Consider the following 11,981-nt stretch of genomic DNA (forward strand, 5'->3'; position numbering starts at 1 on the left):
GAGAGAGAGAGAGAGAGAGAGAGAGAGAGGATGAGGAAGTTTTTTTATTTTCCTCTGTCTCTGTGTGTCTCTCTCTCTCTCTCTCTCTCTCTCTCTCTCTCTCTCTCTCTCTCTCTCCCTCTCTCTCTCTTTCTCTCTCTCCCTTGCTCTCTCTGTCCCGCATTAAAAATGTGTTATTTTCATTGTTATACAACAGCTCAACATGAAACACCACAGCGCCCAAAACACTCGGCCTAGCTGTTTTCTGCTGCACAAAACGTGCTCTTGCTCAATATCCTCTTTTTGCTTTCAGGTTTTTTGGTTTTTTTTTGGGGGGGGGTGTTTTTATTTGGCTGGGGGGGCACTTTTTAGCCATTTGTTACAGTTGTTGGGAGGCAAATGGGTGGCAAGTTAGAATTTTATTAACCCCATAGCGTCGCACCTCAACTAATTTCTCGTTTCGTCCTCGGCGGCAGATAGCCGGCGTGTAACTGCGCAAGTCTGATTTATAGGCCCTTGTTTCATTGTGAAAACTCTGGAAGATTCATTGGGCATTAGCTAGCCCACCCCCTAAATGATGGTGAAATGATGTGCTTCACTCCTGTCGTAAATCAGTGCAATATGCCACTACACACACGCTCCAACAGAACACACACATACAGTACATACATGCACGCATGTGCATACATGCTCCCACACACATGAAGATCAACACATACAGTGTCCTCTACCTTAGCTCTTTTTCTTGCGCTGTCGCTCTCTCTCTCTCTCTCTCTCTCTCTCTCTCTCTCTCTCTCTCTCTCTCTCTCTCTCTCTCTCTCTCTCTCTCTCTCTCTCTCTCTCTCACACACACACACACATATATAAACATATTGTCCTTTCTCACAAACACACAGAAATTACATACAGTACATACACACACACACACACACACACACACACACACACACACACACACACACACACACACACACACACACACACACACACACACACACACACACACACACACACACACACACACACACACACACACACACACACACACACACACACACATAAACACAGACATTCTCTTTCTCACACTCTATCTCTTTCTGTCCTTCTCCCACAGTACAACATACACACGTGCGCACACACACACACACACACACACACACACACACACACACACACACACACACACACACACACACACACACACACACACACACACACACACACACACACACACGCACAGAGTCGTGTTCCACCCAATGATGGCTAATTTATGGCGGTCCGTAGTGAGGGCTGACAGGACCCCACTCTATACTAAACACTGCAGGCCGTAAAAAAACACACCGCCATAAATCACATCAGCCAGCGGAGCTCCAGAGTAGAGCAGGGCATACATGTATCCAACTCTCAGCCAGCATGTTTGGAGTGCAACTTACAAACTCTCTCTCTCTCTCTCTCTGTCTCTCTCTCTGTCTCTCTCTCTCTCTCTCTCTCTCTCTCTCTCTCTGTATCTGTCTCTCTTTCTCTCTCTCTTTGATTCTCTCTATCTTTCATTCTCCGTATCTGTCTTTTTCTCTCATTCTGATTCTCTCTCTCTCTCTCTCTCTCTCTCTCTCTCTCTCTCTCTCTCTCTCTCTCTCTCTCAGTGGTCATCATGGCCTCTCTTGCTTCAAACCTGTGGCGTGGGAGAAACCAAATACAAACTGCAGAAAACTCCAGAGCCAATCAGAGTTGAGAAGCAGAGACATTTGTCCGAACAGAGAGGGGGGGATCAGAGGGAGAGAAAGAGAGACAGAGATGGAGAGACAGAGGCAGAGAATTAGAGCGAGAGGGAGAGAGAGAGAAGGTTAATGGTGACCAATGGAGATTAGATTGAGATTCTCAAGTATCGTTTTCTTTTTTTTAAAAGTGTGTTACTAAGTATAGCAGAATGTGGAATGGTTATCCCGTCAGTGTATCAAGACCCATCAAATCAACTTTTTTGTGGAATGTGAAAATGTATGATTGCAGCTGACTGTGTTTAGACTGTCTTGAACGGTGAAAAGGGTTTCATGTTCTCTCATGGTCTCTTGCCGTCCCCGTTCTCCCTTTGATTGTCATGAAGTTTCGTATCTCTGGGAGAAGTGTGTTTATAGAAAAGGAAACGGGTTTCTGATGAAGTCATCACACAGAGGGGATTGTGGGAGAGGGCCGCGGGCTCGACGATTACGCATCGAACGGCCAAGTCCGTCGTTGACAAATTAGCTATCCAGAGCTCTGCGCGCTAATGATAATTTTGGGGAAAGTAAATAGATGTTTCCAACATCTATATTTCTTAATCACCATGATTTCCTGTTGAATTCCTTGCTGACAAAACCCAATAAATCTATAACCAAATTGAACCTATAAAATGGGGGAAATGTAAGAAATCAAGATGAAAAAATTACTTAGCTGAAATAGCAACTCGTTTTTACGAGCATCTAAAGTCAGATTTGAAAACTTACGTTAGATTTGTGAATTGCATAAATATGACAAAGCGTGACAAATCACCACATACAGTATTTGTGCTGCTATGAAATTGAAAGAAAGCATGTACGTTCCTCCTGGAAAAGTTCTGTCCTCACTGAGTATGACACCAGTTCACATACAGTGTATACTATATACTACATGCATGCATGGCCTTAACTACCATTGAGGACACAGAGGTCATGTCCTCTGTATTTTTTTTCAGCAATGTAAAATGTATCTATGATGAAAATTGATATATGATCAACAATGATAAATTCAGTCTGTATACATCACCCCCATTTATTCTCAAGGCAGTGATTAATAAAAACAAACTTAAAAGAGTTTGACTTGAGGTATTTGAAGCATTCCAAATGTGCACTATACAGTACAGCACGCAGTATTGACCTCGGTATTTGAACATGTCTGGTTACGGCCCTGCATGTATGGCTATGAGAAGGACTACATACTCTACAGTAGGGCTGGGTAAAATAATCGAGTTAATGGGTAATCGATCGAATCGAATCGAAGTTTCGTAATCGATTCACAGGGCACAAAATTGATTCTTTTTCTTTAATTGGTCTATGGAAAATACCCAGTAGGTATTGGTCAATTAGGCCTCGGCCTACTTATTACAAATTAGCAATCTGTTAACACTGTCAAGCCACAGCCCTTTGATATTTTTATATAAAAATACGCAACAGCATCTTTTGGGGGAAATCCTGGCACCAAGAAGGGAACGGATTGAATCGATTCGGAATGAATCGAATCAAATCGAATTGAATCTTGATTAATCGATTCAAAGCCCTAAGAATCGAAATTGAATCGATACACACTGAAAAAAGCCATATGTTGTGTATGTTAAATTAATCAAAGGGAAACATGTCACCTCTACCATGAATAATTATGTTTTGTGATTGGGCATAATGAAGTTATGTAACTTTAGCATGATGCCCAATAATCAACGACTTCCCAAATCCAGTAATGTTGTCACAACCTAATTCCTTTGGATAAGATGACCAATGGCTTTTACAACGCCAGAACAGATGGTGGCAGTAGTGTGCGGATTGTGTGTGGCAGCCGGAAACAACGAGCTTGCCGAGTTCTTTGACTGAATACATATCCGCGGACACTCTGAAGGCGGGTAAGTCAAAAAAGTAAACCACTGTAGGGCTGTTTGCATTTATCATGACTTTCCTAGAATCACATTTATATTTCGTTAGTGTACTTAGTTTTGGCATCAAGGCATACGTTTTATGAGCAAGAGAGTAAGCTTAGCTGGCTAATTCTCACCAATTCAAACTGGTTAGCGGCTAAGTATCGATATAGTCTCCGTGTTTTAACTATTGTTGGGAGTTTGGAAGCTGTCACCCATGTTGTACTGTATGCATGTTTGCATGTGTGACATTATTTTCGGTTACTTTGCGAGTTATAGCGAAAGAAACTACCTGGCAGTCCATAACGGGCAGCTAGCTAATTTATGCTAGGTGACAACAGCTGGTTCATTAACGTTGTATTAGTTCTATGCATTGACGTTGCGAGACCCGTGTGCGTCTGATTTCAAATGTATCCAGGACAGTCGTAGATACCATCAGTAGCTCTACACACATCAATGACACAGGGGAAGTAAAGTTACCGCTGATTTTTGGTATTGCTCCGTCTGACTGTGTGTGTACGGCCACAGTAAATGTTGATTAGCCGGTGGAACTTTTCGGTTTGAAAAAAGACGAGACGTGAGACGCGTGACAGAAGGGGCTGTGTGTGCTTGTGTATGGGTGCGCGTTTGAATGGGTGCGTCGTGTGTAGAACTAGATGCTGCCGTTTGCAGCTGGTTTGATTCATGTCGTGGGTCACTTACCAATGTATGTAGGCCTATTTGGCTATGACCTTTGAAATAGTTGAAAGTAAATCCCAGTAGTATCTAGTGAAACACACATGCAAACGCCCTTCTGTCCCTCATTCCCTCAAACTCGATCTTCTACATTTGTTGTGTAAAAAGGACATAGCAAGTTTTTTGTATCAATGATCACTTTAGGATATTCCAGTGCATTTACATTCAATATATACTGTACCTTGAGTGAGGTAGAAATGCATATTGTTGCAAATATAAATACTGTTTGTTATTTTTTGTAATTAATCATTTACTGAATTTCTTTGTAGAATATGTTACTATTATTTGGGTTTTTGTTCTCTGCATAACTGTCTATTTCACCTATATTAATTCCTCAGCATTCAAGATGTTTGTAGGGTCCTCACCTCAGCTACCTCTCACAAGGTGCCCCTGAAAAAGGTGATGAAAGTTCTTGTGTAGTATCTAATCTATGACTATTAGCTCGTGTGTGTGTGTGTGTGTGTGTGTGTGTGTGTGTGTGTGTGTGTGTGTGTGTGTGTGTGTGTGTGTGTGTGTGTGTGTGTGTGTAAAATCTGTTGTAATTATTTTACATTTTTCTCTGCATAGCTGTCTCCTTCGCCTATATTAGTTTATCTGTCTTTCTGGTCACAACAGAAATTCAAGACGTTTGGGTCCTCAGCTCAACTGACCAAGACCTTTGCTCATTGAAGGCATGAAGTAATTTGTGATGCCCCCACGATTGCAGTTTTTAAACGCAGATGGCTTGCTCTTTTTAACATGTGCGAGGTAAGTTATTTGTTGATTTTTTTGTGTGTTTATTTCCTCATTTTAGTAAGACCATCAGGCCTTTTTGTAACCTTTGTCACAAGTCTTAAGTTACAAGTATTTTGTAGGTATGTGTTTTGTGCCCTGTTTCAAGTTAAGTGCCAAGTTCAAGAGGATCATGACAGTTGGTTTGCTGTTGAATTTCTTCTCAGAGCTGGATGGTCTTTCAACAACACTGCTCCGGGTCTTCAGCAAGAAAGGTGCTTCTCATGCAAGGAAGATACAGAGGATCCTGGTGCCCATGACTCAGGTAAAACATGCACACTGCCATGCATCACAGTAATGCTAAAATTTCAAGATCTAATGTAATGGGGAGAAGTAGGGTGTCTTGGATCATATTGCATTTCTCCCACTAATTTCAATCCTTCAGCCAGTTTTGAACTCATTGTCTTCACCTCAGTTCTAACTACAGCTGGCTTTTCACACAGCAGTCCTGGGCAATGATATAACAGTCTTTTGCAGGTCAGTTGATGTGGTTGCTGCTCTGTTTTATTATTATTTTATTTTTTTATTTGATTCTCATGTCTGTCTGGCTTGCGATTCCCATGAAATGATCAGGGGAATTAAAGGTACACTGTGTACGAGTTTTAGTTGTTTATTTCCAGAATTCATGCTACCCATTCACTGATGTTACCTTTTTCATGAATACTTACCACCACCATCAAATTCTAAGTATTCATTATGACGGAAAAATTGCTATTTTCATACATGAAAAGGGGGATCTTCTCCATGGTCCGCCATTTTGAATTTCCAGAAATAGTCATTTTTAGCTGCAGAAATGACTGTATTTGGGCCATACTAGAAAATATTAGTTTATTACTTGGTAAGCTTTCATGAAAAGGTCAAATTTGGCAATAGGCAGCCCAGTTTCAATTAGCAGCGTAGTTGCAGTACCTTTTTTCACAATTTCCTGCACAGTGTACCTTTTTAAGGTCAGACGTCACATTTTGGCATCACTTCAGTACGTTTGGAACCAGGGCTGAGTGCTGAAATGGTACCGAGTACTTGGGGCTAATGGAAAAGTGTCAGAGCTGCACCATGCCATATCAAACAGTGACGTACTGTACCACTTCACTGCCAGTACCAACGATACACTACGCTACTAGATAAATGAGATGTGTCCTTTATTTAATGTGGTTGTACCTGTACTGCGTTTATTCTTCCTGTTGGTTAAAATGTTTTTCCTGCATGTTTGTTTCCTGGCATACATTGACCGGCCCTCATACGCAGACTGACAACATTGATGTGAAGAGGGAGTGCATGCTGAGGAGCTGACGGTCTACCTGAATGAAGAGCCAGACAAAGTGGTATGTTACAACTCGGCAGCTAGATCTGTCTTTTTCGTTATTAGGTGGCATAGGGAGATCGCACACATCAGTGGCCTGCGAGGCTCATTTTGTTGGGCTCTGGTGGGCTCCTCCTGTGCTACCTGACATGTCTCCTGGCATATCATCCACGTTCTGGACACTGCTGGAGGACACACCAAACCTTCTTGCATTGATGTGCCATCTTGGCCTCAGTTATGTGTTCTTTGCAAACACGAATCTGCCCAATTCCAGCTTTGCTAAAGCACCCTCACATCATCACAAACCCTTTGCCAAATTTCACGTTCAATCCAACACCAGTCATCTCTGATTTGTAGATCTCTGCAGGTCTCTATCTACCCATGAGGGTGTTGCACTTGCTGTGGCACATTGCGAAGGCCGCATTACTGAAGCAGCAGAAGTTATCTTAGAAGAAAACTTAAACTCAATATAGGTTTTAGTTCTGGAATACGATCGTGCTGTAGGGTAATAGTTTTCTCATAGTTTCACCTTAGACAACTCCCCCTCAGGAGACCAAACTTTGAGCAGACTCTTTTGCATTGGATGGGTGGGGTTTGACATATCTTTCTCTCTCATGCAATTTTTGGTTGACAATGTGCCTAAAAGGGCCAATATGTTCAAAATACTAATAATTGTGCTGGTGGGGTAGCCGTGGCCTAGTGGTTAGAGAGTTGGTTTTTCAATCTATTGGTTGCAGGTTTGAATCTCCCCTGACCTGTCACTACATCGCCATCCATGGCTAAAGTGCCTAAGGCAAGGCACCTAACCCCACATTGCGCCAGGGCCTGTAACCAATACCCTGAAAAGTAATAAATGTAAGTCGCTTTGAATACATGAAAGCGTCAGCTAAGTGTAATGTAATGTATTGTAACAATTTTGCACACTGTATACTTAGCTGTATGTGTAAAGTTTCTCACCAACACTCGTGAAAAGATCATGACCCTGTTTCTCAAAAGCACCGTTGTTAGTTAGCGACTTGGTATTTTGCCAATGGGAAATTGCATGCAAGCAAAGTTTTTACTGTAGTTACCAATGATGCTGTTGAGAAACATACTCCAGAATGGGGTCATAGCCACACCAAAAACGAAGAGAGGTAATTGAACATCAGTTTGATCTCACATTCAATTGCCTAAACAGGCAGTGTGAGGGCACACAAGTCAACATCCTCCTCATACCTTTCATAAACTATACTAAATATACTACTATACTACTTTTCCCATCTCTGGGTGTGTTAGGGTGGACAGAAATGCCCCAAACTTGCGCCCACAAATACCGCTTACGGCTTCAATCATGGGTTTTGTTTACTGTTTTCCAGGATGTTGATCTGGACGGTCCAGCTGAAGCGTATTGTCTTCGTGTGCGTGTGATCGGCAGAGAGTCCTCAACGACATTGGTAACGTACCTGTGGCCATTGCAGTGTTTGTTTTGGTTTATGCTCTTAATCTCTGTTACCTTCCAGAATGGAAGTACACTTTCAAATTTCTGTTTCATTCTAACCGTCTGTTTCATCAGTTTTTGCACTGCTTTTAAATGTACACTGTGTAAGATTCTTAGTTGTTTATTTCCAGAATTCATGCTACCCATTCACTAATGTTACCTTTTTCATGAATACTTAGCACCACCATTAGGGTGCATCAGTTGCCCCCTATGAAAAGATATGGCCTTGGCCCTATAGTAAAAATGTTCTACACCCAGTAAAAACACACTGTGTAAAATATTTTGAAATTTGGATGAAGTCTACCGGGGCCACCAGCCCCATGAAAATAGAAAATAATGGTGATAGTCAAAATCTTGAATAGAAACAGGGCTGGACTGGCCATCTGGCATGGCGGGCATTTCCCGGTGAGCCCCGCACCCTCGTGGGCCCCCATTGTTTTATTTTTTACATTACTGAAAATAGGGGCCCATGAGGGTGCGGGGCCCACCGGTGAGTCAGTTCTCCGGCACTAATAATAATGAGGGGGCCCCCTTAAATCCGAAAGTGCCCGGGCCCTATTTATCGCCTAATTCAGCCCTGAATAGAAATGGACATTTTGCTGCATAAAGCTACCCAATAAAAACATATTGCCTCAGCTGTGTGATAAAAAAAATCTATGCACAGTAAAATCACTCTGTGGAAAATGTGTTGAAATTTAGATTAATTCTACTGGGTCCACCAGGCCCATGAAAATACAAAACAATGGTGATAGTGATGGGCAACCTGGATTCCAAAGTCCAGTGCCACATATTCCAAATATAGCCAATATACCGTAATGAACCAGCTGACCCACTGCCAGTATCAAGCAAGAGATTGCGAAGTTGTATGACTTTTGTGTGCTTCACCTGTGGGCCTAGGATTGTACAGGTAGCTGTTAATACCTGGTGGAACATCTGTACTAAAGCTGTGAATGCTCCTTGGAATGACTTATGTTTTTTCAAGAAATCCCTGCAGTAGTTCAATAGAGTACATACAATACAACTGTATGTGATGTTGGAAAGAGTGACTTCCCAAAACCTGTACTTAAGTGGGCAGTCATGGGTGAGCGGTTAGGGCGTCAGACTTGCATCCCAGAGGTTGCTGGTTCGACTCCCGACCCGCCAGGTCGGTTCGACTCCCGACCCGCCAGGTTGGTGGGGGGAGTAATCAACCAGTGCTCTCCCCCATCCTCCTCCATGACTGAGGTACCCTGAGCATGGTACTGTCCCACCGCACTGCTCCCCATGGGGCGCCACTGAGGGCTGCCCCCTTGCACGGGTGAGGCATAAATGCAATTTTGTTGTGTGCAGTGTGCAGTGTTCACTTGTGTGCTGTGGAGTAATGGCACTCTTCAATACAGTTGTATTGACTGCCTTGTAGCCTAGGCATTCCAAGGAACATTCACAGCTTTAGTACAGATGTTCCTCCATGAATTGTAGGCCCACAGGTGAAACACGTAAGGGTTAACGTTCGGCGAGAAGGTCGCTACCGTGGAATAGCAGCACGACAGAGAGAATCTTTAGACCCCGACGCGGAGCGGAATGATTCACACATGGCGGGGACATTTCTTTAGGCCTATTTAATGTTAAGTCTATTATAGTTTTTAATGTTAAAAGATTGTTGCTGCGCAAAACAAAACAGTGCCGTTGTGGAACACCGCTAGGCAACAGCTAGGTAGCCAGGACAACAGGTGTTGTCTATCACAGCAGCTGATTAGAGTCTTGTTGAAAAGTCGCTTTAGCAGTGAAAAGTCTTGTTGCCATTGACAGCGGTCTGTTATAGACCAACCCGTCCGTTATCGAAAAATAACAGACGTGCGAACGTTGGGGAGCCCCGTTGAAATGAATGGAGCATTCGACCGATGACGTCACACCATATAATAAACAAATATAACAGTCATGCAGCTTTGCAATATCTTGCTTGATACTAGCACTAGTAGATACTAGTGGTCCAAGGCAGCAAGGAATTGATATTGTGTTGCAAAAGAGCAAATTTGCCTAAATATAGCAGTTTGACCATCAGTCTGTCCTGAGACTGAAGTCTGTGTAAGTGGATCGACTGAATACACAACCTGCTTAGATATTCCTTCTGTTTGTGCTCCCAATACAGGTGATTTCACTAATTACCTCATCAACCTGGCTTAAGTGGTAATTAGGCTCAGCTGGTTCATTATATTGGCTGGGGCAAATGTGTCACACGGTTTGTCCACCTCTGTTTTAAGACAATGGCAAACCTAGATTCAAAAGCTACAATCCAGTGCCACAGATTTCAAATTACCTGGTTTTACCTGTCCAATGGGGCACCTAAGTCTCCACCCCTTCCGGTCGGCTTATGGGGCTGGCAACGCAAAAACTTTTGACTGGGCTGTAATGGACTGATCAAAGCTATTTTCCGACCCACCTCGCATTTCCCCGTCGATCATACATATGCTGTGCCTCAGAATTAATAACAACCAATGGTGTGCTTGTTGACTTCACATGGCAAGCGATTTTTGAGTTGTGTGTGTGCAAAAATATACAATTATTTGGACTACACAACAGATGTCGCATGTCCGACGTGCAGCCACTTAAGCCGCAGTGCAGCGGTAGGGTTGGCTGTGCCTCGGTTCACGTCAGATATGCGAGGCGCACGTGTAGTCTCTAACATAGTTTTGCACAAAAGCTAAAATAACGTTTCTTGCGTGTCGAAAATGAGTGGTCTTACGACGCGAATCCAAACCTTTCAAATTCACTGTCATCATATGTGAAATCCGGAGCACATGCCAAACGGGATGAGGATTTAGCTTGACTCGCTCCATTAACTCTCATTCAAAATTTTGAGAGCTCCAGCCCCATGGATCGGAAGTAGAAGGGCATGACTTAGGTGCCCCATTGCCCTAACTGGAAAGGTAAAACTAGGTATGTCATTTGGAATATGTGGCACTGGACTTCAGCTTTGGAATCCAGGTTGCCCATCACCATCACCATTATTTTGTATTTTCATGGGTCTGGTGGACCCGGTAGAATTCATCTAAATTTCAACATATTTTACACAGAGTGATTTTACTGTGCATAGAACATTTTTATCACACAGCTGAGACAATATGTTTTTATTGGGTAGCTTTATGCAGCAAAATGTCCATTTCTATTCCAAGATTCTGACTATCACCATTATTTTCTATTTTCATGGGGCTGGTGGCCCCGGTAGACTTCATCCAAATTTCAAAATATTTTACACAGTGTGTTTTTACTGGGTGTAGAACATTTTTACTATAGGGCCAAGGCAATATCTTTTCATAGGGGGCATCTGATGCACCCTAACCACCATCATATTCTTAGTATTCATTATGACTGGGAAAAATTGCATTGGGATCTTGGCCATTTTGAATGTCAAGAAATTGCCATTTTTAGCTGCAAAAATGACTGTATTTGGGCCATACTATAAAATATTTGTTTATTACTTAGCAAACTTTCATGAAAAGATCAAATTTGGCAATAGGCAGCCCAGTTTCAATGAGCAGCATAGTTGCAGTACCTTTTTTGACCGTTTCCTGCACAGTGTACCTTTTTTTAAGAGTTTTTAGAGAAATTGAGAAATTAATCTTTCTCATTTGCAATTGAAGAGGTACCCTCATTTTGTATCTTGCTTTGATCATTACATGTGCAATGAAAAAATAAAGGCAACTAATTCTTCAACTTTATCGCGTGTAACTTTATTGTAGTTGGTCTTATAGGCTCAACTGGAACCAACTTACAACTGACGAACTTGGCTGACATGCATATTGGTAGATGCGTGTGCCTTGAGGTGTTTTCTAGCTTGATCTGAACTGATAAGGACAACAATGAATGTTTAATTAATTAAGGTATATTGATTTTATGATTTTTATTATGTTTGATGTTCATGTGGCTTGACAAGTATTGTCTTAATACAGTTAATTAGATGTGTTGAACAATCCAAACAATATTTTGTTGTGGGAACATAAATATATTATGGAAAGTATTTCCATCCAATTTGATTATGCTACCATAGCAAGATGTTGCTTTGTTGAGTCTATCAATGTAAATACTGCTGTAACTACCCCATG

At 42.1% G+C, this 11,981-nt stretch overlaps 1 long non-coding RNA gene across 1 annotated transcript; it reads left to right on the top strand.

The window, feature by feature from the left end:
• The first annotated feature begins 3,435 nt into the window (after positions 1-3,435).
• On the top strand, positions 3,436-7,080 carry LOC134445279 (uncharacterized). Its single transcript, XR_010034214.1, has 5 exons — positions 3,436-3,604; positions 4,690-4,750; positions 4,967-5,098; positions 5,290-5,387; positions 6,368-7,080. It is a non-coding gene; the product is annotated as an uncharacterized LOC134445279 (long non-coding RNA).
• The last annotated feature ends 4,901 nt before the right edge of the window (positions 7,081-11,981 follow it).

Source organism: Engraulis encrasicolus, chromosome 3 (genome assembly GCF_034702125.1).
Source record: "Engraulis encrasicolus isolate BLACKSEA-1 chromosome 3, IST_EnEncr_1.0, whole genome shotgun sequence".
Lineage (NCBI taxonomy): Eukaryota > Metazoa > Chordata > Actinopteri > Clupeiformes > Engraulidae > Engraulis > Engraulis encrasicolus.